This window comes from Balaenoptera borealis (assembly GCF_965194805.1).
Source record: "Balaenoptera borealis genome assembly, chromosome: 10".
Taxonomy (NCBI): Eukaryota; Metazoa; Chordata; class Mammalia; order Artiodactyla; family Balaenopteridae; genus Balaenoptera; species Balaenoptera borealis.
Genome location: NC_138874.1, coordinates 89,810,332 through 89,836,901, shown reverse-complemented (window position 1 = coordinate 89,836,901; position 26,570 = coordinate 89,810,332). Strand labels below are relative to the sequence as shown.

At 41.2% G+C, this 26,570-nt stretch overlaps 1 protein-coding gene across 2 annotated transcripts in view; it reads right to left on the bottom strand.

Moving 5' to 3' along the window:
* Positions 1–26,570, bottom strand: part of NKX2-3 (NK2 homeobox 3) — an 82,615-nt gene that overhangs the window by 23,509 nt on the left and 32,536 nt on the right. The window contains exons 4-6 of one of the 2 annotated variants that reach the window (XR_014249224.1): positions 24,759–25,142; positions 23,593–23,759; positions 697–19,354 (exon numbers count right to left, since the gene is read on the bottom strand). The gene's annotated coding sequence lies outside the window, so the exon portion shown is untranslated. Of the gene's footprint in view, positions 1–696; positions 19,355–23,592; positions 23,760–24,280; positions 25,143–26,570 lie in introns of those variants that run through there. The other variant, XM_082408166.1, reaches the window with a different exon arrangement.

Below are 26,570 nucleotides of genomic sequence, written 5' to 3'. Positions count from 1 at the left end.
GCTAGGCCTTGAAGGAGGGTGGGGTTTTGACAGGGTGATGTGTGGGAGGTGGGAGGATTCTGGGTCACCCCGAAAGCATTTTCCGATTCAAGCTTCCACCAGCACGAAGATTCAGTCCTTGTTATTACCAAGAGCTATGTTCTTTGAAACATAAAAATTTCACTGCATTATTACAATGGTTCTTAAAATGATAGATATACAAAGAATGTAATAATATAAGATGCTTATTTCTTAAACAGTCTATCAAAATGTATGCACAGTATCATCTCAATTATGGAAAATGCACAGAAGAAAGATGACAGGAAACTTAAAAATGTTAACACGTTGCACATAGGTATTGCGATTATGGATTTCTTCCTTCTATACAGCAGTGTGTGTGTGTGTGTGTGTGTGTGTGTATACTAAATATCCAGAAGGCAATGTATAGAACACATACGTTCAGTTTTAATAGCAACAACAATAACATAAACACTTATGAACTCACCACCCGGGTAAAGAAATAAAACTGGCTGGTACTCAGAAGTCCCCTGTGTGCCCCTCCCCATTTGTATGCCTTCTTTTTCCCCAGATAGTATTGTTAATTATTTCCTTAGAGTTTTTCAACCTATGTTTATATCCCTAAACACCATATTGCTTAATTTTGGGGGGAAAAAAATGAGTGTCAAACTGAAATCTAGCTGTGTGAGAAAAGGACTATATATATATATATCTTGGCTGCGTTGGGTCTTCGTTGCTGCACGTGGGCTTTCTCTAGTTGCGGCGAGCGGGGGCTACTCTTCATTGCGGTGCGCAGGCTTCTCATTGCAGTGGCTTCTCGTTGTGGAGCACGGGCTCTAGGCGCGCGGGCTTCAGTAGTTGTGGCTCGTGGGCTCTAGAGCGCAGGCTCAGTAGTTGTGGTGCACGGGCTTAGTTACTCTGAGGCATGTGGGATCTTCCCAGACCAGGGCTTGAACCCGTGCCCCCTGCATTGGCAGGTGGATTCTTATCCATTGTGCCACCAGGGAAGTCCCAGAAAAGGACAATATTGCCACTATTAGATGAAGGCTGCCAGAAGGAGGGAAGGTGAGCAGAGCCTCTGGGTGTTAGTCCTACTGAAGCTTTTCTGAGAGTTTACCTGAACATCTGGGAGACATCGATGGGCACAGACATAAATAAGTCCTGAAGTCTGGGGCTCTGGAACCAGGGAATTTAACAGGGCTGTCATGTGGGACAGAGACAGGACGGGCAGTAGATATATGATCAGAGGGAGTGGGTTGCTCTGTATGTTTTACTTCTAAGCCCCTATAGGTTCCCTCTAAAGCTTATGAGTAGGTCAAAGAAGACATCTCTGGGGTGAAATGAATGTCTTCTGCTGGCCCATTTAGCTGGCATGGAAGGGAGATCTAGAATTTGATCCACACATGGTCAGAGCAAGCAAGTATGGATAGGAATCTGGACCAGGCTTACCTGGGCACTCTATCCTCAGGTTAAAAAAATGATGCGACGGTGGAGGAAATCCTGAGGATGACAGTGCTCAGAATGTCTAGTCCTTGAATCTTACCGCTCCTGTCTGAACCGCCTGTCCTCGTCAATGGGGGTAAACTGTTCTCTTCTGCTCTCAATCACTCACTTAGTGGTTCCCTTCACCCCCTCCTAGGCTGGCCCACTGGTTTCCTGTAGCCCACGTTCTCTTCAAGGTTACTGCTTTATTTTCTAGGAGCACTACTTCCAACAGCTTGTTGCAAAAGGAAGGGTGCATGGGAGGTCAACAATTTGAGATCCTGAATATCTTAAAATGACCTTTATTCTACCCTTATATTTGATCGATTATCTGGATCTAAAATTCTTGTTTGGATAATTTTTTTTTTTCCCAGAATTTGGAAAAATTGTTCCATTGTCTTCTAGCTTCCCATGTTAATGTTGAGAAGTCCTAATCCTCTGTAGATCACCTATGTTTTCTCTATGGAATCTCGTAGAAACTTTTCTTTTCCCCCAATGTTGTGAAATTCCACAACAATGTGCCTTACGGTGGGTCTATCTTCATCCATTGTGCTAAGCACTTGGCGGATCCTTTCAGTCTATCAATTCATGTCCATCAGTTTGGGAAATTTTCTTGGATTATTTAATTGATTTTTATCCTCTCCATTTTCTTCTTTTTCTCAGCTTTCTGGGAGATTCCTCGGTGGTATCCTCCTACTCAATAGCTTTATTGTTGCTTTCATGATTTTAATTCTCAAGAGCTCCTTTTAATTTTGTCCTCTGAATGTTGCTTTGTTGAAACACACATCCTGTTCTTGTTTCATGATTGCAATATCTTCTCTTACTTCTTTGAAGGTAATATTGATACTTTTGTTTTGTTTTGTTTTCTTCTCTCTGCATAATTGCTATGTCTTCCAAGTTACTTTTCTTTTGTCCTTGCATTTTTTGATAATGAGTTTCCTCAGATGTCTGATGATACTTGAATTCTGCATGATTAAGAATAGGAACTTACAGTGCTAATCAGAACTTCTGAGAACAGGAGAGAAGCTTTAGACTTTGAGCTTCATTGTATGGTGATTTGGGTGAGCTATTTGTTGCAGAACACCTAATGTCAGAATCTCTAGGTGTTTCCTCTTGGGCTGATCAAATTCTCAGGGAATTCTCTTCCAGTCTCCTGGCTGGTGCAGCCCTTTCTGAGATTTTGAGAATCTATGGTATAAATTGGATTGATTCTCAGCTTTCCCCACTGCTAGCTTGGGATTCAGTTTCCTTGATTCTGCTATAAGTCTCTACTCTTACAATTGGGTGGTGAAAAAACTAAAGAACAAACGAAGATAGGACCATGGTGTGAGTTTAAATTTTGGATCCTAACATCCAGTTTTTATTTAAGCAAGGAGTCACGCTTGCGTAAGAGAATGCAAAAATCGAGTGAATTATGCATGTTCTAGACATTCAGCTAACTTTCTAATCACCTGGGGGTAATGAAGGGAATCCTGGATTCCCACAACAGAGAATGTCAGAACTGGAGGGCTCTTTGGAACTAATTCAAGCCTGACATGTGCAGAAGATGAGCCCCCAAGCCAGACATCCTGTATTTGCACCAGAAGGCATTCTCTGAGCTCTGTGTTCGCCTGGCCTGATACACAGCTAGCCAAGATCCTTGAGCACACATTTCCCAAGAGAACAGAGGGAGCCCAGAAGTCTGGATCTTGAGGGAAAGAAAACTTTCAGAGGCTGTCAATTCAGTGGATCATGTACTCACAGAGGCACCAAATCAAACTATACAAGTTGCCTCATCAGGTTTTGCCCCTTTTGATAAAATTCTGAACACTTGGCAAGGGCTCGGTCCTGGAGGAGCAGGTCACAGAGTGATTATAAGGAAGAATGATGAACACCTCACCTCTCGTTGCCCTACCCGGGGCAATCCAAAGCTAGAACCCCAATTTCCAAATTCCATGCCGTGGGGTAAGTCAATACAAAGCATTGTTATTCTCAGCAGCCTCACTTGGTAGGATCATAGTAAAAATTAGGAATCAGAGACTTAAAATGATCTTAGAAGTCAAGTCATTCTGACTGTTCTTTCTCTTATAAATTCCCTCACCTGGTAAAGTACAGACTTGGCTCCACATCCTTTCTTTTTTGGCTAATTATATTTTGTATTTAACTGTAATTTTATATCTGTGTTTGAATAGTATTAAATTCGTGTTTTTCAAATCTCAAAAGATACAAGTTTCCTGTTTTTCTGTGTGCCCCAGACCCTAGTTTCCTTCTCTAGAGGCAAGCAATGTTATGAATTTTTTCAACGTATCTTTCAGAAGCATTTTGTGCACATATAAGCAAAAAAGTACATACATATTCTTTTTTCTTCCTTTTTGCTTTTTGCAACAGATGGTGGCATTCTGTACACAATTTTCTGCACTTGTCTCCCCACCAAATAGGACTTTTTGTTGCTGTTGTTTAATATACCTCTGCATAGTGTTCCATTGCATGGATGAACCATAGTGTATTTAACCAATACACTAGTGATGAACCCTTATGTTATTTCATCTCTTTTCCTTCTTTTTTGTTTATTGATTTTTTATTGAAGTGTAGTTGATTTACCATCTTTTTTTCTTTTGAAGGCTTTATTTTCTAGTCTTCCCCCTCACTCTTCTTTAAAATTTTTACTTTTTTATTAAAAAAATAGGATATAAACATTTAGAATTTTAATAGGTATTGCCAAGTTACACACTCAAAAGGTTATAGCAATTTACACTTCCATCAAATATATGAAAGTGCCTGTTTTGCATTATTCACAAGAGCCAAAATATGGAAACAACCCAAATATTCGTGAGCAGATGAATAGATAAAGACAATGTGGTATATACGTACAACGGAATGTTATTCAACAGTCGAAAAGAAGAAAATCCTGCCATTTGTGACAACATGGATAAACCTGGAGGATATGTTAAGTGACATAAGCCAGTCATAGAAGGACAAATACTACATGATACCAGTCATATGAGGTATCTAAAATAGTTATATTCATGGAAGCAGAGAATAGAACAGTGGCTCCCAGAGACTGGGGAAGGGGAAAATGGGGAGTTGTCATTCAATTGGTAGAAAATTTAAGTTACACAAGATGAATAAGATCTAGAGATATGCTGTACAGCGTAGCACCTATAGTTAACAATACTGTATTGTGCACTTAAACTTTTAACTGGGTAGATCTCATATTAAGTGCTCTTCGCATACACAGACACACAAAAAGGGACACAAGAAAACTTTTGGAGGTGATGGATATGTCTATTTCCTTGATTGTGATGATAATTTCATGGGTGTATGCATATATCCAAACTCATCAAATTGTACCATTAAATATATGCAGTATATTTATATGTATATATATATATATCAATAATACCTCAATAAAGCTGTTTTTATAAAAGGAGAAAGTGTCCTTTTTTCACAGCTTCACCAATATAGGTTATTCTCAATCTCTGATATATTCATCCATCTAACAGGGTTTATTGGTTTAGTTTTAAATAATTTTCCATGATTTAATTGTGCAAAAGGTAAATGATTGCTAGATAAAATTTATGAAATACAGAAAAGCAAAATAAAACTATTTTTAAAACAACCATAATCCCAACCAGCAACAACCAAGTTACAATTTGGGGGGCATTTACTGGCAGTACTATAATTTATATTCCTTTTCTTCTCTTTTTCGATACAAACATGTTAACATACTAGTATATTGTTTCTTAACTTTCTAAAAAGTCAATAACATATGGTGAACATTTTCTATATTATTAATTATTTCTATGTGTTAAACACATTAAAATTTTTACTATAAAAATTTTGAAACAGGGACTTCCCTGGTGGTGCAGTGGTTAAGAATCCGCCTGCCAATGCAGGGGACACGGGTTCGAGCCCTGGTCCGGGAAGATCCCACATGCCGTAGAGCAACTAAGCCTGCGAGCCACAACTATTGAGCCCGCGTGCCACAACTACTGAAGCCCGTGCGCCTAGAGCCCATGCTCCGCAACAAAGAGAAGCCCTCACTCGCCGCAACTAGAGAAAGCCCACGCCCAGCAACGAAGATCCAACGCAGCCAAAAATAAATTAAAAAAAAAATTGAAACATGTAAAAGTAGATAGAATATTAGAATATCATAATGAACATCTGTATATACACCACCTAGATTTAAAAATTATTAACATTTTCTCATTTCAGTTCATTTATTTCTCTTTCTTTGCTGAGTATTTTAACATACTTTCTGGCCATCGTGACATTTTACCCTACATACATTTTTCTAGATTTTAGTAAAACCACTCTTCCTCAGTTCTCTCCTTAATCTGATATTATTACAAGTGATTTTATGTATTTATATATATGCATACATACACAGACATATATAATTATGTGATGTTATATGTATAGTTATGAGATGTTATATATATTTTATATGTATATGTTTCATATGCATATAAAACTACATGATAGAATTACAACACTTCCTTGAGGCAAAATGGTAGAACCACGCATCTCCTTGTCCTGAGGGAACCAGTACCCTTGTCCTTTTTCTAGGGACCCAACAAAACCACTCAAAGTTGTTGGGAACTTAAAAAAAAAAACATGTTGAAGAGCACAGAATCTTTAATAATTTGTCTTTAAAACAACATTAGCTGTGAGGTAGCTAGGGAAGACATTAATATCCTTATTCTACAGAGCAGAAAACCAAGATTCCATGAAGTTAAGGACTTGCTTTAGGCCACACACTGATGGACAGACATGGGATTCTAACTCATCTTCTTACTTCAAAATCAAAATATTCTTCCTCTCAGTTTTGCATGTTAAAAGAGAACTGCAGGAGAGGATGATGCTTTACGCACAGTGATGAATAGGTGGTGTGCGATTCTGGGCTTTAGAGGAAGAGATTTTGGGAAAGAACTCCCTTTCCAAAGACCGGTCTCTGCTTGCTCTACCCAGAGTTGGAGGTGAGCACATGAGGGTCTGCCCTGGGGGAGGAAGCAGTTGGGAGAGATTTTGTAAAGGAAGAGCTAAAAGGATCTTGGAGTTTGCTGGACACTGGGAGAGAGACATTCCCGTTGGTGAGAATTCCAGGTGCACTGCTAGCGCCAATGGAACATTTATTTGGAAGTGGTTCATGTCCGCCCTTCAAATCCCACCCTTAGCCATTTCTACCCTGCTTACAAGGAGCTTTTCACTGCATCTCCCCAGTGTCTCCTAGCCTATCCCTGGGCACTGTACACTCAGCTGAGGGAGTGGAGACCCCAAGCCTAGCTCTGGTGGTGACCTTATCAAGACTTTTCCATCATACTCGCTGGGTCATCGGAAAAGCTTGCTCACTGGGCAGGCCAGCCGGCTTCCAGGGAATTCATCAGCGGGCTGGAAATGGGGTGTGTGTGACCCTTCACTGCTCCCAGGGCTTTCCCCTTCCTTCTGCCTACCCTGAGTTCACCTCTGGAATCGGACCAGTTCTCCACAATCGCAGCCAGGGTGACAGCAAAGTGTGATGGATGGATAAGGAGCTGTGGAGTGGCAGCACACTTGGTCAGGAACCCAAGGCTGTGTTTATGAGAAGGAAGAGGCTGTTTCCTGGAGCAAGCATAATGCAGCTCTAAAAAAGGCAGGGGAAATACATCATGAGAAGGAGCGTAACCCTGGGAGGGCCACTGGGAATCCGAGTACCAGAGAAGCCCAAGGTACGTCTGACAAGGCCTTTCTTACAGGCCATTTGCGTGAGGCTTTGCTGCTGTTCCCCACAGAGGTGACAGCCACTCAAGGTCTCCGTGGGGAGCTCGGAAGCTAATCTTAGCTGTCGCTTTCCAGACCTTCTCCTCTGGCCCTGCTGATGCATTTAGAAAAGAAATAACAAACTCTATTGTTTTAAAAAACTGGAAAAAATGACAATTTTGGCTGTTGATTCTTGCATTGCTGCCAATAGATTGGGAGTATCAGCTCTTAGCCTCCTTCCAAACCCAGAGCAAAATAAAGTTTAACTGGATTCCCCTGATGGTCAAGAGAGGTCTGAAAATGTGTTTTCTTCAAAGAGTGTTACTATCTCTGTTTATCTCTAAGGATTCTTGTTCCTCTGACTTCCCTGAAGATCCTGCTGGGCTACGAGGGAGACTCGGGATAAAATGAGCTCTCTGTATTAGTTTCCCATGGCTGCTGTAACAAACTACAAACCTAATGGCTTTAAGCAACAGAAATTTATTCACCTACATTTCTGGAGAGCAGAAATCTGAACTGAGTCTTACAGGGCTAACATCAAGATTCTGGTAGGGCTTATTCCTTCTGGAGGCTCCAGAGGAGAATCTCTTCCTTGCCTCTTCCAGTTCTGATAATTGTCAGCATTTCTTGGCTTTTGGCCCCTTCCTTCACCCTCAAAGCCAGCAGCACAGCACCTTTTCTCTCTGCATCTGCTTCCCTCTTCTTCTGTAGTCAAATCTCCCTTTGTCTCCTTCTTTTATTTTTTCAATTTTTTAAATTGTGGTAAAATACACTAACATAGTTTACCATCTTAACCATTTTTAAGTGTACAGTTCAGTGGTATTAAATACATTCATAATGTTGTGCAACCATCACCCCCATCCATCTCCATAGCTCTTTCATCTTGTAAAACTGAAATTCTATACTTATTAAACAATAGCTCCCCATTCTCTCCTCCTCCCAGCCCTGGAAACCATCATTATACTTTCTGTCTCTATGATTTTGTCCACTCCATGTATCTCATATAAGTGGAATCACACAATATTTATCTTTTTGTGACATGCTTATTTCACTTATATCGCTGGCATAACGTCCTCAAAGTTCACCCATGTTGTAGCATGTGTCAGAATTTCCCTACTTTTTATGGCTGAATAATATTCAATTGTATGTATGTACCGCATTTTGCTTATCCATTCATCTGTCAATAGACACTTGGGTTCCATATTTTAGCTACTGTGAATAATGCTGTGAATACATGTGTACAGATATTTCTTTGAGACCCTATTTTCAATTCTTTTGGGTATATATACCCAGAAGTGGAGTTGCTGGATCATATGATTAATTCTATTTTTAATTTTGTGAGGACTGCCACACTGTTTTCCACTGCAGCTCTACCATTTTACATTTCTTTTCCCAGTTTTTCCACATCCTTGTCAACACTTGTTACTTTCTGCTGTTTGAATCATAGTCATCCTAATAGATATGAGTGAGGTGGTGTCTTATAGTTTTAATTTGCATTTCCCTAATGATCAGTGCTTGAGCATCTTTTCATATGTTTATTGGCCTTTTGTATATCTTCTTCAGAGAAATATCTATTCAAGTCCTTTTGAATTGAGTTGTTTATTTTTGTTTTTGTTGAGTTTCTGCTTCCCTCTTATAGGACACTTGTGATTACATTTAGGACCCACTTGGATAATCCAGAGTAATCTCCCCTTTTCAAGATCCTGCAAAGTCTCTTTTCCCATACATGGTAACATTCATATGTTTCAGAGATTAGGACCTGGATATTTTTGAGGGCTGTAATCCTATAGTTATAAAAACCTATCGTGCCCTTTAATAATCACAGGAATTTATCAAGCATTTACTGTGTGCTAAGTACTGTGCTAGATGACTTGATGAAGGTACCTTTCTAATTCTTCCACCCTGTGAAGTAGGGACTGCCCCCTATTTGCAGATGATAACAGCTAACACTCACTGAATTCATAGTATGTGCCAAGCTCTCTTCTTGGACTTTAGATGTATTAACTCTTTTCACTCTTACAGTAACCTATGAGGTAGGTACTATTATTATCTCTGTCTAGAGATGGAGAAACTGAGGCATAGACAGGTTAAGCAATTCGCCTCAGATCTTCTAGTAAGAAGCAAAACTGGAATGTGAACCTAAGCAAATAGCTACTCAACTTTCTGCCAATTCAGCTTTGTTCTTCATAGCAGAAGGTTTACCTAGCTTTGTACTATCTTTATTCCACTGAAATAAAGTGGAATAAAGTACTGTGGTCTGAGGGTCACCTAGAAGGCCAATTAGCCAAATAGTTTTTTTCATCGCCTGGGTATATTCCTTTGCATTCAGTATTGTGTTTATATCCACTTTGAAACTAAACATTCTTAGAGGAGCAACATATTATCATTAATACTTTTGTGTAAATAGGTTTACTAGGTAGTTTTTATAATAGAAAGAAAAGCATGAACTTGGAGGGTTAAGAAAGAGAAAGCTGGGATTCTACGGTCAAAAATCATGAAGGGGATGGAGGAATAATGGGGAATAAAATGACGCAGCTTCTGTCCTGAGAGGATGAGGTCATGGTGAGGAGAGAGGGAGAGAGACAGAGATGATAAGTGAACTGGAGCATTTTGAGCCCACTGAAGTCAAGGTCGCTCCAAGGTGACCAAAAGCCGAAAGTGTGGAAATGAGTGAGCAGCCAGGCACTGGCGCAGGCACTTTACTGGGACGCAAGGTAGAGAGAAGAGGTGATAAAAGGGATTCCCTCCATCAGATTTTTCAGCCCAATAAAATCCCAGTCCATCACTACAATCTACTGATTCAAAAGTATTCATTAAGCTCCTACTGTGTGCTCAGGGCTTTTCTAAGAGCAACCACTGGAGAGGCTCCAGCCATCATGAATACAAACATAAAGTAATGCCTGGATTGCAAACTGACAACCCCGGGGCCTAATTTTGGAAGTAGTATTTTTGCCAGCAAACCATTTAAAAAATTGAATTAGGATTTAAAACTTTTTTTTAAAGGTTAACCATTCGCTGTCCAGTTCACCACACTTCTCACATTCTGTATTGGCAAATTCTCAACCCTCTTCATTCATTGCTAAATCAGACCCTGAAGGCAACCTTTGGGAGAAGGCCTTTTGCCATGTGATAGAGGCTGCCAAACTTCCGGAATGAAAGCCGTTAAGCCAAGGAAAACCTTGCTTACAACCATCTAAGTAACTCTAGATGAGCACACGCCTGACCCTTTAGCCTCATTTGTCCACAAGTGTTATAAATTTTACTGCCACAACAACTTATAGGGTCAGATCATTTCCCATTTTGTCCTCCACCCTTAGCTCTCCTGGAAGGCTGGAGGCTGTTTTGCCTTTTGAGTAAATGGAAATATTTGTCTCAATGGCTTTTAGTGGGTGGGTAAGATTAACCTTTAGCCTCCACATGGACATAGGTTGTGTGGCAAAGAAGGCAGTTTGGGCCAAGACTCACCGGGGGCTGGCAGGGGCTGAGGAATGAACATTATATTAGATGATTCTGCCAAAAAGTGATAGGATGTCAAGGCTAGAAGAAAGCTTAGATCATTCATTCATTCATTCAACAAATATTTATTGAGTGCTAGCATTTTGCTTGGTGCTGGGGTCACAGCAGTAAAAGACAAAGTCCCTGCCCTCAGGAAACTTATGTCTAGTGATGCAGCTACTTGGAAACCATGTCTATAGTCCAATGCCTTTATTATATAGACAATGAAACCAGGATCAGAGCAGGAAAATAAATTGCCGAAGGTCAGATGGCTTGTTAGTGACAAAGCCATGACTGAAAACAAGGTTTGACAGTCGTTCCCAGGCTTTTTCCACTTCCTATTTCCTTGTCCGTCTTAAAGGTTTTTATCTGCCTTCATCTTCCACAATGATCCATCCTAAACCATCCTTCTACTGAAGTCAACCTTACTGAGGTCGCTTGAGCTTGACTATCAATTGAGTGTCCTATCTTAAAGGATTGACCAATTTGTCTCATATTTATAGAGCAACTTCCCTCCTTTATTTCCACTTTACATTCCTTCTTCCCTATAAGTTACATTCAAAGGCAATCATTCTATTCTATAAATGGGTTAAACTCTTGTTTAAATGGGTCATTTTCACAGAAGAGTACATACTGTATGATTTCATTTATATGAAATTCTAAAAAAGAAATTCTATTTATATTAAATTCTAGAAGACTGCAGAAAAGAGAAGCATATCAATAGCTACCTAGTGTCAGTTGTGGGAATTTACTGCAAAGAGGCACAACAGAACTTTTGGGGGTGATGGAAATGTTCTATCTCTTTAATGTGGTCATGGTCACACGGGTGTATACATTTGTCAAACTTATCAAACTATAAGTTTAAGATAGATTGTTTTATTGTTTGTAGATTATACAACAATAAAGTCAATTTTTGGAAAAGGGGACTTTTTGAAGCAGGCTTGTCTCTCTGCAAAGAGGCAGATAGGATCTGCCAGAGTAGAGATTCAGGACTTAAAATGCAGTGACTTAACTAGTATGAGCGATTCTACCCACAGAAAAAGTGAGACTGGAAAGGTGACTCTGCTCTTTGCTCATTTGGTCTCATTTGCCATGTGCCTGTCATAGGGTAAGTGTTTTGCTGCAGTGGGTGTGATCCTGGTGTTTCAAGATACTTCAACTTGCTAGGCTGACTTACGGAGATGTAAAGACTTGAGGCATGTTAAGTATGGGCATAGCTATTCTATTTTATGACTGATTTGAGGGCTTTCCAAGGCCAAATTTTTATTATACATACATGATTTTCACCATGTGAGCTGAGTTGAAAACTTAAATATCTGCTTTTTTTTTTTTTTGGCCAGAAGTGCCATCTTCTAGTAATTTGCCAAATTACCAACACAAAGGGAAAGGGAAGAAGCACCCATTATACATTCTCAGGGCCATTTAGAAAACACGGAGCTACTCCTTTGGCTACATACATGCGGATCCACAAGAGAGGTGGTATGGTTGACATCAAGGGAACGGGCACTGTTCAAAAAGGAATGCCCCATAAGTGTCCCCATGGCAAATCTGCAATAGTTTACAGTGTTAGCCAGCATGCTGTTGGCATTGCTGTAAACAAACAAGTTAAGGACAAGATTCTTTCCAAGAGAATTAATGTACATATTGAACATATTAAGCACTTTAAGAGGCAAGGCAGCTTCCTGAAACGTGTGAAGGAATATGATCAGAAAAAGAAGGGAGCCAAAGAGAGAGGTACCTGGGTTCAACTAAAGCTCCACCCAGAGAAGCACACTTGTGAGGGGCCTGAACTGCTGGAACCTATTCTCTATGAATTCATTGCTTAATAGGACTTAAAAAAGAACAGACAAAAAAACCCACAAACCTATTCCATGAAAAAAAATCAACTCCACTATTTGTTCTCAGCTGGCTTGGGGGTAGAGGACAGAAACTGAATTCTAGGTTCATCACGGTTTAATCTCCCTCCCCTTGGGGTATTTGACAGGAGATTTTCCTGGGATCTTGAACTAGTTTATCAACCTGCAAATAAGCCTGGCCCTTTCCGTGTCTCCAAGTATGACGGCTGTGTGCACGTGCAAGCGTACGCTTACGGTTGGCGGCCTTGTCTCTCCTATGAACTTGGAATCACTTCCAAGCTCCTGGAAGTGAGAATTTATGTTCATTTTTACAATTACATGAATATGTACAATGGTCTCTGTGGTTACCTGATAAATACTTGTGGACCATTTGATTTCCTCTGCTCAAATTGTAATTGCAATTTAATGTTTAAAGGGCTCAGTGAAAAACACTTGATGTGCAAATCTCCCCACAGAAGCACCACAGAGCCAGTGAAAGCATCCCAGGGGGTCTGTGCAATATTTAGTTCACTGAAGTTACCCAGTCCTTCTCCAGCCTCACACCAGCCTCTGAGTGATAAACATACTATTTAGGGGACTGATACATATAGGGCTCAATCCTAACTAACAGTACCTTAGATTTGCTGACACTTGACACAACTCATGGTACTTTCACATGCATTATCCTCATAACCAGACTGGGAGGTGTATTGGACGGATATTATTATCCCCATTTCATTGATGAAAAGCCAAGGCTCAGAGAGGATATGAGATTTGCCGAACGTCATATGGCGAATCAGCAGAAGAGGTGGAACAAGGACCAAGAGCCATGGACAATCAACGAGATGAGGGACAGAATAGAGAACTTGTAGCATTGTCATAAGAAGATGCATCAGACAAATATACGAGGAAGGCAGCTACAATTTATTGAGTGCTTACTATGTGCCAGACAGTGTGAGAGGTGCTTTATATATATCACCACATGCAAGGTCATAGAAAACGTGTGGGGTTGTGATTATGTGGGGCGATGACTCTTTATTGTCTCATTTTACAGAAAAGGAAATTAGGAGTCTAAAAAGATGAGGAATTTGCTTGAAGTACTGGAAGGAAATCCATTCTCCACCCGTTTACAAGAATATCCCAGAATGTATAGATGACCAAGCCCTAGTCATTCCTGAACCTCAGCTTCAGTCTCTACTTCTCCTCAGCCTCTGCCCTCACTACCAATCTTCATTTTCACTTCATCTTCAACTTTATTCTCAATTTCAACCTCATCCTTAACTTCATCTTCCCCTCTGCATGATCAGGGAGAATCAGTCTCAACAAATGGTCTTTGAGGATAAGGAATTCCATGTTGCCTGAGTAACCCCACCTAGTCTCCAACTTGCCAGCACAATTGCTGACACACCATCTTTCTCATGCCAGTCTGTAGATAATTGTTTTCAAATATTTCTGTGGAATTCGTTTGTGTATTGTTTCCTCCATTAATTTGTAAGCTCCCTCTGGATAGGAATTATGGCTATATTTTGCTCTCTAGACTAAGAAGCTGGTATAGTTATTTTTGGATTGTAGGAAGTTAATATATATTTGTTCTCAGTAATGACGATTTCTCTCACATTGCGTACACAGGTTTTCTTCACTGATCATTCTCATTTGCTTTTTGTGTGGGACCCAGAGGTTTATCATTTTTTCTTATTTTCATGATACATTATTCACTATTACCATTAGATCGCACTCACTGTATTCATTTATTCATTCAACAAACACTTATTGTGCTAAGTAACAGGAATGCAAAAAGAACAGGATACAATCACAGACTTCAAGTCTTGGGGCATCAACTAAGTTTTTCTCACTTTGAAATCATTTTATTCATTTTGGCTCGGTAGTTTTGCAAGTAGTAATTTGAATACAAAGACTAGCCATAATTTTGTAAAAAAAAATTGTTGGATTATTCTTGCAAGGACAGGAGAGACAGCAGCTTTTGAGGTCTTAACATGATTCTTTTGAAAGGGTCTTTAGCCACAATATGTCTGAATTTCCTCTTACATTTGTCATACCTTGCATTTCTCTAGCATTCAACCAGATTCTTCAGGTTATTTCCTTTTTATGAGAAGGAAGCTTAGGTTAAATAAAAGGGGCCCCCCAAAAGTAGTAAGATGCCAAAGAAACATTAGGAACCACTTTACAAAAAAATGAGATCCTTTCATGATTCATGGTCTTTACCCTGTAAGGAGATTTATTTTCTGTCTTGGAGTAACCCATGCAAAAATAGTTGTAAGATGTCCACGGTCAGAGAATATCACAGACTGGAGCTGTGGAGATTCTAGCCGGATGGAATCTTGGTGAAGGGCTGTGTAGGGACACATGCTGCCCTTTCTTCTTAGTGTGCTGATTTAGTCCCGGGGTAGATCAGTGTGTGAAAGAAAAGAAAGGTACAGGGTTCCCTTTCCTAGAAACTTCTGAGTAGGAAGACACTTTGTTACATTTTTTAGAAGACATCCAACTGGATAAACATCATTTTGTTTCTGAGATCATAAAGAATAAATTTCAGAACCTCGTCCCTACACATTGCATCCATCAATCTAACTGTTTGATTATATCGTTACTGTCATAATTTCGATTCTCCAACGTGGTCACTATGGTGGTTTTGCAGTATAGACGAGAGCAATAAATATTTCAGAAGAATGGGATATATTCTGTGGTACAGTGCAGGTAAGAAGTTGGTGAGCACCCTTCATCCAGTACCTTTCCCCTTTCCTACATCTTTATTTTTCTAGGTACTTCACAATCTGAGGAACTTTTATCTCCCTAAACTTATTTTTCATATGGTTTCTCAATCAAAACCACTCTCACAGGTTAGGTCAAGTTTCCTTACTTTCATCCCTCCCCCACAGGATATAATCCCTTCCTCAGTTCCTCTTGGGAGGAATGCCTTTTCTGCCTTTCCCAATCCTTTCCTTCCTCCAAGGTCCACTTTAGACCCATGTCCTCCATCAAGTCCTCCCTGACAGCTCCTGCCCAGTTCCCTCTTCCTTCTCTGACCTCCAGCTACACAATGGTATGTGATAATAATAGCCTTCACTGGCCCACTGGTTGACAAAGCACTGCACTCATTTGAGATTTTCACAAGTCCCTGAGGTTTGTAAGGAGACCTTTCTTGTCCCCTCAGAGAGAATGAAAAACTATCCCAAGGCCGTATTGCAAATGGCAAAACTGAGATGTCAGCCCAGGTCCTTAAAGTCCAAAGCTTTTCCACTACAGTCTTTTGTCTCTCACACTTCCATTGGCCAACAAAGCCTAGTTCAGAGTGGAGAAAAATTAGACTCTGTGAGGGGCATGGTCTCCCTGAGAGCTAGAGAAGGGGGGATATCACTAAAGCACTGCAGAATGAAGACATGAATTCACTTGTTTGTTATGAGATTTTTTTTTTTTGAACCAAAGAAAAGAGGTATTTAAAAAAAAAAAAAACGCTAGCAGAGAAAATCTCTCTCCTTTGGCTGGGTGACATTTCATGCCTGTTCATATTGTTATGTCAGACTTTGAAAAACGAAGCACTAACGCAGTCTTTTTCCTCACTAGACAGAAGGAAGAGCTGGGTGTCTCCCCAGTAGGAGACGCGAATGTGGTGACTGAAACATTAGGATTGAGGCTGAGTCACTGGCATTGGGAGGGTGGGGGGGCCAGAGCCTTCCCCAGAGCTTTCAAAGCTGGCAAATGTACTTAGGGCTGTAGTTACACACACCTGTCGGCTGCAGCCAGTGCTGGCATTGTCAGCATCTGGAACACGGCTCAGGGAAAATCTCCAGCTGTCTTTAGTTCTTTCAAAATAGATTTTCTCCAGATCAAGGCACTAGTATTTTATGTTTTAATAACTTAAAAAGTAATTTAGGATTCTTAAGTAGTGGCAAAATGCTACAGAGATTTCCTATGTACACTTTACCCAGCTTCCCCCAATGATAATAACTTACCTAGCCAGAGTTGTTTGTTTTTGATGTAGTATATAAGAACAAATACTTTATCATTATCTATGATGTTTCTAGGGGTTGATAAGCTCAGTTGGGTGGTTCTCACATAGGGTCCTTCATTCAGTGACTATCAGATGACAGCTGAGTCTAGAGTCATCTGAAGGTTTCTTCACTCACGTAAAGCTGGGCTGGTAAAGTATCTCTCTCCATATGCCCTTTCCCAGCTCCAGCTTCCTAACAGCAGGGTGGTGTCAGGGTAATCAGATTTCTTGTATAGTGGCTGGTTTACTCCAGAGCAGTTGTTCCAGGAGGTGTGGGTGGAAGCTGCAAGGCTTCTTAAAATGTAGTCTTGAAAGTCCCAGAACTTCACTTCCATCACACTCTATTGGTCAAGCAAGTCACTCAGACCAGCCAGATTCAAGGAAAGAGGACTCAGCCTCCACATAACAATGGGAGAAGCAGCAAAAAATTGACAGCTATCTGTAATCCATAACTGCCCTGCAGTTTGGTTATTCCCGAGTGGACAAGCATGCTAAGGAAGAGCTCATTAGAAGCGTTGTTTACGTCATTAGTAGGGTAAGTCCTTATGTCTGATTGGCCCTATGAGAATTCTCATCCAGTCACAGGGTCACAGCACCAGTAGGCAGCATATGCTCAATAAATGTTGTCTGATAGAGCAATCGAAACACCTTCTCAACCCATACATAGTAAGTGGAAATAAATAGGGAAGTAGTGACTATCTCTGTGGACTTTAGGGTAAACCCTGGAATTGGCCTTGTACTGCTGCAGCTTCCATTCTCCAAATAGGCTGGAATCCATCACGTATTTTTTGCTCTATTTGTGTCTGTTACAGAGTAATCCTCCTGGACTAGATAAGGCACTGTGCTAGGTACTATGTGGGTTACCAAGATTATTTACGCCTGGCTTTTGCTCTCAGGAACGTTGATAACAATTCCTCACTACCTTTCTGTTGGGGTCTTATTTTCCTGCCTCAGTGTTAGTAAGCATGGCTAGAAAAACGGTGGGGAGGGGAACCGGTCAGGGGAAGCAATTGCCACGGTTGTTGTGATCATTAAAACAGGTTACTCCATGAGGAGATCAGCAGCTTGCTGTTTCCTTCGGCTGCGCCACATGGCTTGCGTGACCTTAGTTCCCCGAACCCGGGCCCTCAGCAGTGAAAGCGCGGAGTCCTAACCACTGGACCGCCAGGGAATTCTCAGCAGCTTGCTTCTTGACAGCAGCGTCTATGGGAGGGAAACATCCTTCCGGTTCTCTCTTAGGTGAAGAGCAGGGGATAGGGATTGGCATGTTGGATCTCGATTCTTTTTTTTTCCCCCTTAAAAATGTACCCTCATCCGTGCCCAGATGTCAAATCATCCGGGGAACAATTCTTTGAGCACGCATTGTCTGTGTGAACAGAAAAACTTCACCGAGGAGTGGGGACCATCCAGCTTATGGTGGGTGGAGTTGGGGAAGTCTTGGGTAGGAGCACAGTGTGCTGCAACGGAAACTGAAGCGAGGAGAGAGCTAAGAATGAACCCCGCGGCTTGAACTAAAGGGAGAGGCGCAAACTGAACAGCGTAACTGGCTTGTGTATTCAATATGCTTCCTGTGATCCTCTTCCTCAGATTAAGGTTCCAGCCCTGGGGTTTGCGGGGAGGAAATTCAGTGGAGAGGAAATTAGGTGGGAAAATGGGTGTGCCTGACAATAGCAGAACTGAGTGAAAGGGCGCCACCTGGAGACCTTTTCTGGTGGTGGGAGCAGAAAAGAGGAAACGGGGTGCGTCTGGGAAGCAGTCTCAGTCTGAAGAGAGGAAGAAGAAGGTTTTCGCCTGAAACTGCCGTATAAATGGTGTCAGAATAGTGGCCCTCTGGGTTTATAGAATGAGCTGGAAGACAACTGTGCATGTCTGAACCCTGAAGAGTGTTATTAAGTGGAAGGGGAAAGGCGGCCTTAAGCATGAGGATGGAGGAAGGGGAGAAGCCATTAGACAAATCCCAAGAGTTGGGCTCTTGCGAAGCCCCCTTGGCTGTGGTATTGCCAGTTCTCTGAATGTGCCACGCTCTTTCATACCTTCGGGCCTTTGCCCATGCTGTCTTTTCTGCCAGGAGTACTCGCACCTCTTCTTGGGCCTGGATGATATGAGGTTTTAAGGTGCAGTGGAGGGGCTTCCCTGGTGGCGCAGTGGTTAAGAATCTGCGTGCCAATGCAGGGAACACGGGTTCGAGTCCTGGCCCGGGAAGATCCCACATGCCGCGGAGCAACTAAGCCCGTGCACCACAACTACTGAGCGTGCCCTCTAGAGCCCACAAGCCACAACTACTGAGCCCGCGTGCCACAACTACTGAAGCCTGCGCGCCTAGAGCCCGTGCTCCGTGATGAGAAGCCACGACAATGAGGAGCCCCGCGCACTGCAACAAAGAGTAGCCCCCCACTCACCGCAACTAGAGAAAGCCCGTGCACAGCAACGAAGACCCAACACAGACAAAACTTTAAAAAACAAAACAAAACAAAACAAAATGATTCAGTGGAAGCTTCAGAACCTTCGGGAGTCCTTTACTGATGATTCTCAGTTTGAATTAGGGCCCCCTCTTCTGTGTCCCTTGTAACTTGGGCCTCCCATTGGACATGAGCTCCATTAAGGTAGAGCTTGTGTCTGTCTAGCTCACTGTAACATTCCTAGTGCCTAAAACTTGTAAATTGTTAATAAATATCTACCGAATGAGATATCTCTGTTGTAGCAGTTAACATAGGTATGAAAATTGTGTAGACTTCTCTGTCTCTCCCACCAGACTTTAACTTCCTGAAGGCAGGGACCATGGCCTACTCATCTTGGTATCCCCAGCACAGTAGCTCAGAGCCTGGGAGGGAAATAGAGGATGGTTTATCAATACTTGTTGAATGAATATAAAAGGGGGCAGTCTGGGGGTACATGTAAGCTAGTCAGCTAGTTAGTGATTCTAAGTTCTGGCTCACAGTGAGATCACCAGGGGAGCATTAAAAATACTGCTGCCTAGGCTCCACACCAGACCAATCCAAACAGAATCTCCTGGGTCCAGGCATCGGTATTTTTCAAAAGCTTCATAGGTGAATTAATATTGGGAACCTCTGGTCTAGGCTCTAAGGGAATGTCAGAATCTAAGGCAGCCAAGAGAACATTCCAGAAGAGAGCCCCTTTCTGCTGGAAAGGGAAGGGTTTTAGTTCTCTTCCAAAACTGGGTAGGTACTAGAGCAGAAGAGAATAAAGAAGGCTAGATTCTATCCTAACACTCAATGGGTTCTCTATAGGAGAAGAACTGAGGTAGCCAAATGAGCTCTGCTTTTAAGAAATTAGGGCATTTCCAAGGATAATCTTTACCAGAATTCCCAGGGCCAGCAGAATCAGTATTACCTGGGAGCTTATTAGAAATGCAGATTCTCTAGACCCCACCCTCCCAGACCTACGAATCAGAATTGCTATTTGCACAAGATCTCCAGGGGATTTATATGCACACTGAAGTTTAAGAAGCATTGTTCTGAAGTAGTTGTTCCCAAAGTGTGGTTGGGGTACCAGCATCATCTGGGGTAAGGGATGGGGTGGAGTCGGGGGGCTTGTGGTTATCATGCTTTAGTTTGCATCAGAATGACCTAAAGGGTTTGATAAGCTCATATTGCTGGGACAATTTCCAGCCCAAATGGAAAATGGTAAACCCACAAACCACCTCATTCAGTAGGTCTGGGGTGGGGTATGAGAATTTGCATTTCTAACAATCAACATCATACCAGGTGATGTTGATAGTGCTGGTCTGGGGACCACACCTTTGGTTATTACAAATAAGCCTGCTATGACCATTCATGTACAAGTCTTTGTATGGACATATGCTTTCATTTATTTGGGGTAAATATCTAGGAGCAAAATTGCTGGATCATGCGAGAGTTATGTTTTAATGTTAAAGAAATTACCAAACTATTTTCCAAAGTGGTTGGACCATTTTACATTCCCACCAACAGTGGACAAAAGTTCTAGTTCCTCCACATTTTCACCAACCCTTGGTATCATCTGTGTTTCAATTTTAACTATTCTAATAGATATATGGTAGTATTTCATTGTGGTTTTAATTTGCATTTCCTTAATGTCTAATGAAGTTGAGCATCTTTTCATGTGCTTATTTGTCATCTACATGTCCTTGTGGTGAAGTGTCTGTTCAAATCTTTTGCCATTTTCTTGTTGGATGGGTTAATTGTTTATTTTTGGGTTTTTTCTTATTACTAAGTTTTGAGAGTTCTTTATTCTGGATATAAGACTTTTATTATATACATGATTTGCAAATATTTCCTTTCAATTATCATTGTCTTTTCATTCTCTTAGTAGTGTCTTTCAAAGAGCAGAAGTTTTAAATTTTGATAAAGTCCAATTTACCAATTTGGTTTTTTATAGAATGTGCTTTTGGGGTTGTATCTAAGAAATCTTTACCTAACCCAGGGTCACAAAGGTTTTCTCCTATGTTTTCTTCTATAAATTTTATAGTTTTAGGTCTTACATTTAAACCTATGGTCCATTTTTCGTATACAGATCTCCAATTTTTTCATCATCATTTGTTGAAAACACAATCTATGTCTTTAATATCTCTCAACATCGCTTTGTAGTTTGCAGAGTATAGTTCTTTCATACCTGTTGTCAGATTTATACCTAAGCATTTTATATCTTTTAATACTCTTGTAAATAGTATTGTTTATTTAAATTTTAATTTCTGATTGCTCATTGCCAGCATGTGGAAATAGCATTAATTTTTACGTATTGATCTGGTATCATGCAATCTTGCTAAACTCATTAGTCGTAGTAGTCCAGACCACATTGTCCTTTCCATATTTCTATAAATATTCTGGAGCTTTGTTCTAGGATTTGGTTAACTCACTTGGGAAGAGCTTAATGCTTTTGGGTCTTGTTTTTAAGATGTGTTAGGTAGGACTGGGGCAGTGTTCAGCCTAGGACTAATTAGTCTCTACTACAGAGCAGTACCCTTCTGTGTACTCTTATCCCCCCACCCATGAATCTTGAAGTTTTCAAGTCTGTTTGGTGAGAACGGACACTCTTCTTAGCCCTATGTGAGTGCCAATCCATTACCTCTAACCTTTTTAGATGATTCTCTGGCCTCAGGTAGTTTCTTTATATGTATGTGCTGATCAGTCCTCAGCTGAATACTCAAGTGAGAACCTTCTGCAAACCTCTAGAACTTCCTCTTTCTGTGCAGTTCTCTCCTAAGAACTCCAGAAGCCTTAGTCTCCTCAGACTCTCAGCTTTGTTTTCTCAACTCATTGAGTTTGCCTGGCTCTGCCTGGGTGCCCTCTCTGTGCTATGGCCTGGAAACTCTCTCAAGGCAGTAATCTGGGGCAATTATAGTGCTTACTTCATTTCTTTCACATCTCTCAGGGATCACTATCTTTCTTTGCCTGATATTCAGTGCCTTTCAAACCATTGTTTCAGATATTCTGTCAATTTTGGGGGTTGTTTCATGTGGGAGAGTAAATCAGTCCTTAATCATGGCCAATAGTTTGCATTTAAAATTTAAAGCATGCTTTTATCCTGAAAAGTATTTATATATTTTATAGAATTAAAAATAATTGGCTTATGTATTTCTCAACTAAAACTATAGTTTTCTTCACCTGAAAACTGTTCCTGACCAAGTGAATTGCCCTTTGCTTTAAAAGCAACCTCACTGCTCACTCCAAGATGTTAGAACAGAGCTGCATCTGATTATAAACCAAGCTGTATTAAATCACTGTGTGTGTATTTCACAATGACTGGCAAAACACAACTGTAGTTCTAGGTACAGCCACTTGAATTAGAGCAGCAGCATTAAATCTTCGCCTCACTCAAGTATGGACATTCTGCGGTTTGCTTTACAGCTGACATGTCAAAGACATTATGAGGAAGAAGATGAAACTCAAAGGTAACATTTATAAACATATGCTCCCTGCTCTTAGATTAAGTGTCCCTGAAGACTTCAACCTAAAGTGAACCTCTGTAAGTCAAAATCCTGATAGTGTGCATGCTGATGTCTTCTATTTGGATAGCAGTGGGAATTGCTAAGTGACTATGTAAGTGACGAGAGTGAAGCACAAGCATTTATTTGAGAGTGTTGAATAGGGGGAGGTGCAAAATGTGAAGCAGTAGCAAATGAAAACTGCCTGTAGACATAGAGGAATGACAGGAATATATTCAGTCATGTATTGAAGTATTAAAATGTAAGTACACTCTAGAAATAATACAGATTCTGAGGCCTGGATTCAAATCCTGTTGGTGACAATTATAGCCATGTAACCTTAGGGAAGTCGCTTTACCCTTTCTTAGTTCCCACAGTACTACCTTACAGGGCTGTTGCAAGAATTAAATGAAATAATATGTGCAAAGCACTTATAATAGTGCCTGGACACAATGAGCTCAATATAAATATTAGTCCTTGGTACCACCATCATCATTTTTTTTTTTTTTTCATATTTTGGCCACCATGCAGCTTGTGAGATCTCAGTTCCCTGACCAGGGATTGAACCTGGGCCATGCCAGTGACAGCACCTAATCCTAACCACTAGGCCACCAGGGAGCTCCCATCATTATTATTACTGTTGTTTTGGAAAATTGCAAGTGCAAGGGCAGGAAGGAATGTAGAATGTGTAAAGCGCCAACAGGGAAGGTCTCCTTGAGAAGGTGGAATCTGAGCTGGTTTTTGAAGTATAGAAAGAACTTATGATGGATATAAGCAGTGATTCTGGGTGTAGGAAACAGAATGAGCCACAGTTCAAAGAAAGAAAAAAGTTGGAGGTGTGAGGAAGTCGAGCTGGCATGTATGGTGTTGTTGGGCAGTAGTGATAAGGCTGGCAGGGAAAAAAATTACAGGGTTTGGCAACTGTTTAGATGTGGCAAATGAGGAAGGAGGTGTCATGTATAACCCAAATATAAGCTGGACATCACAAGGCTCAGTCTCAAAGCAATGCTGAACTGAAAAATAGTCTAGCAACCAGAACTATTTTAAAACAAATTCAAATTTTTCTTGCCATTCTCTAAGAACATTAAAAAGCATTAAAAATTTTAGGAACAATTCTTAAACTTCACTTTCCTCACCTGATTCTTACATTTCATCAGCTCTGGAGCTCCTCACTGTCTTAACCCCTCACTTTCCATTTCTTCTGTTCTGTCTTTTGTTCATCTCCTCCTTTCCTTCTGCCTCTTCAGTCTTGTCTCTGTTTATCCATTCTCCTTATTTTGAATCACAAAGCCTAGGGACCATCCTGGAAAAGGCAGAACTCTACTTAGAGGGCAGGCTTAGCAAAGCTATCAAAGACAATATTCTCTTCATGGTGGGTGGTAGAGAAGTTTATGTTGTGGCAGAAAGGTTATGTACCAATACTCATGTTAATACATTTTTTAAATCAACAAAGATAACACTAACACTTCAAGTCTTGGTGATAGGCTAATGGGGGAATGTATCATTACAGAAATACAGAAACCAAAGAACAGAACTCAAGATGTTGAGTTTGGAACACAGCATGTGTTGGAGACACAGCATCATTCCAGAAGTAGGTAGGCAAAAGAAAGCTGGATAAATAGATAAGGAATTACATGGATTTGGACATGATCCTCGAAGAAATGATAGTTGAAGATGTGGGAATGAATGAGAAGAGAAATACAGAGAAAATATAGAGAAAGATGAGAATTAAGGACAGAACTTTAGAAAATACCTACATTTCAGGATAAGAGTTGACAAGAGGATTCAAGAAAGGAGAGAGTGGTCCTGGTGTCCAGGCCTTACCCAGATGAATTCCATCAGAATCTCTGGAGGTGGAATTCATGCATTAACATTGTCGACACCTTCTCCAGCAATTCCATGTGCAACCAAGGTTGAAAACCATTGTTCTAGTGGTTTATGTGATGATACTTAATGGTTTTTAGGGTGGTGGGGGAAAGCAGTTGTTAAGGAATAAAGTCCTAGTTTATTGGATTTAAAAACCAGAAACTCTAACATTCTCATTTTGCTGAGGAACCTGGGGCTCAAAGAGATTCATTAATTGTGTGACCTTAAACGAGAAATTTAATGAATTTCCAACCTTGTACTTACCTCTCACCGTCTTAGACACGGACGCCTCTCCCTCGTCCTCTCTCACCCACTCCTCCCCACCCCAGCCCAAGTCCTCCATTACCCTTGCCCTGAGACTCCCAAGGCTGTTCAGTCCTTCCAAAGGCTCTCCATTCAGATTTTAGAACACATTTCTGAAAGGCTAAAGTCTCACCTGAGATCTCTTCAGCAGCAGCAGACTAGACCACACTGTCAGAGGAAAACCCCTTAAAGGCTCTCATAACTTTGTGAGCCTGGGGAGAAGGTTAACCTCTAGAAGAAAATGGGGTGGCAGGGAGCCTGGATTTTGAGGTGCTGGAGGTGGAGAAGCTCTGACTTCTAGCACAGCCCCCTCCGTGCTGTTTATGAATTGGCGTCGAAGTCTGGGCTGTGGTGGCGAGGCTGCCAGAGCTGATGAGGACACAGCATTTGTGGGAATTCTGTGACTCCAGAAGGCGAAAGGTCAGTTTCTTTTCATTGACAGTGTTCTTGCTGCCCGAGGGTTTATCTTTGGAAATCTTGACTGGTTTCCAGGGTTAGGCTTCACCTCTATTGTTATCTGGAAACACAGGAACAGCCCTGTTGTCGTGCCAGACTGGGTTAGACATTGGACCCCATTCCCCACGGCACTGTAATCACGCCCTCCCCCAACGAATGAAGTCCTACAGTCTTCCAAAACAGCTGGAAGAGGATTTTTAAAGATACACAAACCTGCTTATGTTCCTCTCATACATAAACATTCGGGCTTGATTTGTACTACCCCTGTCTTTCATTTTTTCTCTGGGCTCCACAAGCCCATACCCATGAATATGATCCAACATTGGAATGCACTCTGGAGCTTGAGGACACGCCTGAAATCCCCTGCAAACACTTGTCTTTCACTCATCCTGATACACTGAAAAGATGTGCACATGTAACCCCTGAACTCACACATAACTCCACCAGCCCACAGTCACACTAAAAGTGGGTTCGAGTTACACATGTGCTTGCTTACACCTCGGCTCACACACTCCCACCTGAACGTGTGTGTACACAGGACCTATTCGTTCCTAGCAGAGCCAACATGTGTGTTCATGGCCACATTGAAAACACACCTTCAGGTTCCTAAGAAACAAATGGCAATAGAGAAGGGAAACAGGGCAGCTGAAAAAACGGCGCTGCTCCTTCTGCTTCTGTCCTGAAGCAAAGCAACCAGCATCTTTTGGGCTAACTTGGTGCGTGGGGCCCCAGTGTAGACTTTTATAACAGGCCCTGATCTGACTCCAAGGATGAGAGGAGCAATCCCCTCCCCAGCCACGTCTGCTGGGTTCTTCCAGCTGTCTCCAGGGCAGTTCTCCCTAAATGCAAACTATTAGCATTTCCTGTTAAAACATTTCTAATAAATAAATGAATACATCATCTTGTCAACCCGAAGCAGGTCTGAAAGCAGCCTAGGAGCTACTCTGAGCTAAGGATGGACATGGACCACCCAGCACCAGCCCACTGGCCCAGGGCCAGTGCTGCTTTTGTTTGAATTCCTGTATGAGTAACTGCTCGAGTTGACGCCAGCCAAACTCAGTGAAATATTATTTTTAATATTAAATAAATAGATGGTGGGGTGTGTTGATCTTTTTTTTTTTTTTCCCCGCAGTAAATTGCAGCATCACAACATTAGAAACTGGCTCTTGTATCCAGATTTCCTCAGATAGCAGAAGGAAGGTTGACATTCTCTTTGACCTTCCTCATGGAGTACTTACCCCTAGGAGACAGAAAAGTCCCAGTTGGTGTTGACAGGACCCTATTTAGAGTAAGCTGGGAGTTCAAATGCTAACAAAACTTGTATGGGATCATCAACCACTCTTGCTAATTTTTCTAACTTATCTATTCCTTTCACTATACAAAAGGCACATGCTCTTTATATAAAAGTCAGAAAGCAGAGATGAACAAGAAGCTGCTGAAATCCTACTACCCAGTAAGAGACAATTACTGCTAAATTTTATTTATATGT